The sequence below is a fragment of the Salvelinus sp. IW2-2015 genome, linkage group LG35, assembly GCF_002910315.2.
Source record: "Salvelinus sp. IW2-2015 linkage group LG35, ASM291031v2, whole genome shotgun sequence".
Classification (NCBI taxonomy): domain Eukaryota; kingdom Metazoa; phylum Chordata; class Actinopteri; order Salmoniformes; family Salmonidae; genus Salvelinus; species Salvelinus sp. IW2-2015.
This window is the reverse complement of record NC_036874.1, coordinates 20,297,383-20,304,269: the sequence shown is the minus strand read 5'-3', so window position 1 is coordinate 20,304,269 and position 6,887 is coordinate 20,297,383.

The following is a 6,887-nucleotide window of genomic DNA, read 5'->3' as shown; positions in this document are numbered from 1 at the left end:
TAAAAAGGCCTAGTAGAAGACTAGTCTGACTGACTCCAGCTGGGGCAGCGGTGGCAGGTTTTTTAATGAGCCCGGGTTTCACTCGTTCTCCATATGTTCCTGAAAAACACAGCACAGTCTGGCTTCTTAACAGTGGAAAATAAAACAGAGAATCACACTTCCTTTTTGGAAGTGAATTGACAGATTCTCCGCTCCATTTCCATGTTCCCCTACATCTGATGATCATACAATTAGTCTGTTTCTCCGAACAGAAGTTAACCCTCGTGTTGTCGCAAGGGTCAAAAATGACCCGACACTGTTTGATAGCAGAGAAAACCCCCTACATTATATTTTTCCAACTTTTCCTAAAGTGACCCCAACTTTAGAAAAAGTGAAACATCGCCTTTGTTCATATGTCCATGAAAGCTGTACACTACCAGGGTACAAACATTTTCTTGGGGTTATTTTTGACCCAGCAGTTATAAAATAATTTACACACCACAAAAACACACACACACACACACACACACACAATGAGAAATTGAGATTGTGTGCTACTGATTGAACTCAGACAAAACAAAAACTTTCTTGTGCATGTGCAGCATCTCCCCTCACGACCCCACACATGACACAAGTTCACAGACTAAATACATTTATTTAGGCTATAAAGGTGCTGCAGATGACAGTCCCCCCAGTTCTCTCTTTGCTGAAGCCATGAGTGCACGTTTCAGTGCACAACAGGTCGTAGATCTGTTTTTTTCAGATGTCCAGGAGGAACAAGAGATCAATGATTTAGAAGGAGGTATATGAAGAAGATGGGGAAGAAAACAACCCAGAGCACAATGCATCATCTTCAGATGAAGAAGAAATCCCCCAAGCTGAAATAGAGACATTTTTGTCAAAGAACAGCAAAATAACATGGGGAAGAATACAACCCAGAGCATGAATCATCATCTTCAGATGAAGAAGAAATCCCCCAAACTGAAAGAGAGAATTTTTTTGTCAAAGAACAGCAAAATAACATGGTCCTTGTCACCATATGACAACCAGGGCAGAATGGCAGCACAAAATGTCATAAGGATGACCCCAGGGCCCACAAGACATGCAGTTTCCCATGCCCAGGACATCACCTTAACATTCTACATGTTCATCACACCAGCCATCAAAAAAATCATCCTGGAGATGACAAATTTGGAGGGTTTCCGTAAATATAGAGACAACTGGAAAAGGATGGATGAGATTGACCTGCGTACCTTCATAGGGCTGCTAATCTTAGCGGGTGTGTATAGGTCCCAAGGCAAGGCTACATGTAGTCTCTGGGATGCAGAGGGGGAGGGAAGCCTTCTCATCAACAAGGGGCAGAGAGGACTTCTCATCAAAGTTTGCCAGCCATCATCCTGGAAGCCAGCCATCATCCTGGACTACAACCACAACAAAGGAGGCGTGGACAACCTGGTCAAGGTGATTGGAACTTATAGCTGCAGGAGGATGACTGCCCTCTGGCCATCTTCCATAACATCATTGATGTGTCCTAATACAATGCCTTCGTGATACGGAAAAAGATCAACCCTACCTGGATGCTTGATAAGCGGAACAAGAGGAGGGTGTTCCTGGAGCAGCTGGGAAAGGCACTTGTAAACCCCACACATTCAAATAAGGGAGCGCCTCCCCCGCACAGCAGCCTCTGCAGCGCTTGTGAAAGCTGTTCAGGAGGCTGAATCTTGTCCTGATCCACCTGAGGCTGCAGTTGGGGCAGGCAAGAGGAGGAGGTGCAAATTCTGCCCCCCAAAGAACAACTATTAAAACAAATACTATGTGCTGCACATGTGAGAAATACATCTGCAAAGTCCATGCACAAACACTTGCATACTGTCCTACATGTGCTAATTAGAGTTGATTGATTTGTTCTTCACGTTTTTGTTTTGTATCTATTATCTTATTTTATTCTTATTTATTGTTGTTGTTTATACACCTTGTGGGTGGGGGCAATGGTTAAAAAATGGGAGAAGACTAGTATTTTGTAGTTGAATTCCTCATTGTACAGTATATAAGAATATACCACTATGTTGCCAAAAACGTTCAAGACTGTCATTGTTTCCCTTCAATAAAATGCAATCAAAACTACTTTCTGCACATTTCTGCTACTTTCTTAGGCTATACAAGTGCTATCTCTTGCTAGAAAATGTATGTTTACTCCTATGCCGTACCTTTAGCAATAATAATAATAATAACAATAATCATAAACCTTTACTTTAGTAAAGGAAACAATTATGATAGGTGTGTTGTAATAAAAACGAGTGGTGTCCACTGATTAAATGCAGTCTTTCTACATTGTGAAGAGGGAAAACACAGATATTCAATGTTTGTGATGAATGACAGGTTGTTTCTTCATGCAAAATAGATTTGGGCTTTAAAATTCAATTAAGCTGCTTTATTTTAGGGGTTTAGTGAAGGCGGGTAATTTTTTACCCTTGGGACAAGGGGAGTATATAGAATGTTAAGACTACACAATGGTTAACTTTGTTTACAGCAGAGTACTATCAACAGTAGCGATTATTAAGAATAACAGACTGAAGTGACAGCATTAAAATGAACTCAAACGCCTCACAGTAAGAGAGGCAGACGAGAAAATGTTCTGAGCTGTCCAGCTACATTGTGGTGTTTGCCTTGGGAATTAGCTAGAATAGTTAGAAAAGGGATTGGTTTTATACTGTAGCTAGGTCATGTACCAAAGTGGTCTCTTCACACACAATTCCCAAGAAAGAAAAGTGAGGGTGAGAATACTACAGGAGTGTGAGACAGAAATAAAAAAGGTATGAGTGGGAGAGACAGGAAAAGACAGGTAAAGAGTGGGAAGATGAATGGGGAGAAAAGGACTCCTTCATTAAATAGTACCCGCAAAACACCAGTCTCAACATCAACAGTGAAGAGGCGACTCCGGGATGCTGGCTTCTGTATTCTTTTGCCCATCTTAATATTTTCTTTTCTTTTTATTGGCCTGTCTGAGATATGGCTTTTTCTTTGCAACTCTGCCTAGAAGGCCAGCATCCCGGAGTCACTGTTGACGTTGAGATTGCTGTTTTGCGGGTACTATTTAATGAAGCTGCCAGTTGAGGACTTGTGAAATTTCTAATTGACCCCACACTTTTGAACTGTAGTGTACATCACAAGAGAAGGAAGCTTGGATTGCCATAGATACCAGCAATAACATTCTATAATTCTAAACACAGATTCCCCTCTACCTTAGCATACTCTCACCTTCGGAGATACCAAGCTTTAAAATCCTTTGGTTGACAGCATTTAACTTTAAAAATGTCAGTGTACAACTTGAGTCTGACTGAGTCTGGCAACTTTTACTTTGACTCAAAAGATGAGTCCGGTGATGAGGCATTCTGATGGTGCATAAGCTCAACAACCATACTGCCAATGGCTACCAGTCAGAAGGCAGGCACACCATTGGAGAGGCAATGAATCACCTGGAAACTAATCTCAACTGGCTCAAATATATGGTTGGTTAGAGCTTGGAACTCCAGAGTTGGTTACTGCTGTTCAACGAGAGATGAATCAAACAACTAAACCTATACAGACTGAGTTTATTAAACGTATTAATAACATTCATTTCATTTGGCTACATTGTCATTATTGTATTCCTTTCACAATTATTTGAGATTGGATAAGGGATAGGAAACTACAGTTTAGAAATAATAGGCTAATTCCTAATGGTTGTACTACACACGGAGCAATCACCTTGGGTAGGGGAAATATGGCAGAGACTGTCATGTTATTTTCTTGAAACACATGCACGCACCAACTCGCTCACACGTTACACTGCCCAGAACACCCTCCTCTGTAGCCTGTCGGTCTCAAATCCATTCTGACAGTCAGATCAGGTAAAGAGATCCTGCCATTCCCCAGTGGCTCTGGTTGCTCTCAACGTTTCCTCCTGTTGTTTCACAAAGGCTTTTCCTTCCCACTGACCCCATTACCTTACAATAATGCTTTACGATAACCAGGTAGAAGGAACCATATGAAGGAAGTGAGACAAAACATTTACAGCAGTTGAAGGCTGACAGTCCAAACACTTCAATGCTGGAACCTCAGGATGGTAATCAGAAGTATACTGTGGATGAATGCAGACGGGGAAAAAGGTTGCTGATTCACTCATTCACAAAGATCTATTTATAGTCTATGGGGTGTGAATGTACTGTTAGTGAAGCCGACGACACAGCTCTGTTCTCTTTTCTTACAGTGACACATTCCTTTGATAGGAGTTGTCACACGTAAAACTCCAGAGCTAATATTAGTATCAGGAAATGAAACGGCTAATCCTGTACTCTGCAGAATCAGGTCCTTCAGTATGGGAACCTGTAATGGGACACACCTCTCTGCTGTCTACTAGTGTCTATCTTTAACCTTTGTCTGTACAGTACATTCCTTTGCTGTCATCAGTTGGACACAAGTAGACTTGGGGTGTGGTGTGAGTGTCTTTTTATGTCTGTGTGTGTGCGCATGCGTGTGAGGCGTGCATATCATGGTGTGAAAGGGATTGCCTAGCTCCTGCCTAGCGCAAACTAGGAAGAGAGGAGAGGGGGGATGGGTGGAGGAGGGGGAGTGCGGTGCACCGTCAGCTGAAACACAAACAGTGGTGGAGGTACCCAGGGGAAAGGAGACCCAGGAAGAAGCTTTCTGAGGCTCCCTCTCTTATTGTTCCATGGAACACTTGCAGTGAGTCTGCAGAGACATACAGTATTTAAATGCAGGACAAGTTAAATATCCCTTCACTCTGGATATGTGTCATGCCTTAAAATGTCCTCACAAAGACCTGAGGGGTTACCCCTGAATTTCATCAACAGAAAAGATAGAAGCTTCGTAGGGCATCAGCCTTATCAATATGGCAGCCACGGAGTTAGGGCTCAGCTTACATGTATCAGAGCATTATTCTTCAGTACTGATTACAGAAGCACTTTGCTTGATACCTTGCTTCATGTCTTGAGGGGGAGATTAAAATAGACTGACACCTGACTAGATTTATTTTCCGAGACACTTCCAGGTGAAAGGAACTATGCATTTCCAACTAAAGGCTAAACTCTTCTCTCGAGGTCTGTTGATAAAACTGCGAGGATATGTTGTTAAAATTGGTTGTAATGTGTGGACGACATAAGAGGAACAGCACTGACTATTTAAGCTAAATTTTCACTCAGGCTCCAATCTAATGTTCTAACCCTTCTTTAGGACGCAAGATTATTCTGACATTGGTGGGATGTTTGTAAAAGACAGAGGAAACCTGATCATGCCAATGACAGCTAGCAACATTGCGATTACGTTGTTAGAGTTCTTTGAGCAACCGGGTCTGCTGCAAATCCTGCTATGTTAACCTTGACATCTGAAGATTGAGACACAGCAACAAATCTTGATCTACTGTAACTTTGATAAGTTGAGGTCACATAACATGAGGCATCATCACAATCACCATTCAGTCACTCAATATGCAAAAAGCTGCACTAGTACAATATCAGAACTGTTTTTCATATTAATATGAACAGACACCAAGAATAAAGAGCAGTCCGGGTTATGTGTTTGTGCTCATTTTGGCAGGTCTTTCCACGGCTGGAAATGATAAAAATATGGGCTAAACATTAAATGAGCTTGTGCCTGGAGAACCGATAAACCCTCTTTCCCGCCTCTCCTTTCCTCGCTGTAGCCTGGTGCTGCTGGTTCACTGGTTCCCATGGAAACGGGTCTACTCGGAGCTATGGCAGATGGAGAGAGAGCTGGAGGGCTACATGTATCACCCAGCATCCTCTCTGGGTACAGATGCACGCTAGCAGGAGGAAGTGGTGGAACAGCCTGACTTCTGCATCCATGCAGAACAGCCCCTAACCCCTGACCCCTGGGCTTGAGGGTCGCTGAAGGTAGAAAGCAGCCTACAGATCTAGGTTACCTTCACCAAATTGTCACCGTAACCATCAGGTCATGACAATGCAACACTGGTGTTAGATCAGTGTCTCAGGGGCAACTTGTTTACATTCATTACTTAGGTCTGTGCAAGTGACATTAGCTCAAACCATGTTCTTGGTTTTCTTTCTCAGAGAGAGTGTAAGCACTTTTACCAGATCAAATGCCCAAACCTGAGGGTGTTTTTGTAACCAAGGGGCGAAAACACAATAAAGCTCTTTTTACTGGAACTTACAATTAAAGAAACCCAGAGAACAGAAGCTCTAAAAATCAGATGGCATGTAAAACCAACGTGCCCCAGACCCACCTAGGGTTACTCCCACTGTGTCTAGTAGTAGGAGATGTACACACCCACAGAGGGAATTTTCTTAAACTGCATACAAGCAGTCTCTTTGAGGTCTGCTCTGCTGTGCCTCGAAGGCCGTGAGCAGGCAGAGCAGGATTTCAGAGGGCTTTGATAAGACAGGCAGTTCACAGCGATCACCATGTTCACTTTCATTAAATACAAGCCGATTGGACTGTAGGTCAATTCTACCCTCCAAATCAAACACAAGCAGCACAAAGGCATAGCGAAATGTACATCTAAACTAGGGATGTGACAAATGGAAAAGAAATCGTAATGTTTAAACTATAATAACCACGTGAATTCACAATGCAGCTGCGCTGCTACCAGCAACGGTTTGTGTCTCAGATGGTTAAGCATTGCACCTGTACTACCATTACTGTACCTCAATTTCACTTCGCAAAGTTTGCATTTCGTTCTCATTTAACTTCTCAAAGTATTGCCATACAGGACTTCGCTGCTGATGACGAAGTGGTGGAGAGTAGACTCCAAAATAGTTGATTCCTCGACTCCTTGCATGTCGACTCCCATTTCTGAGGGTCAAGATTCGATTCCACTAGGAATCCACCGCCCCACCGCTCCAAAACCGCCATAAAAAAGCCAGACTACG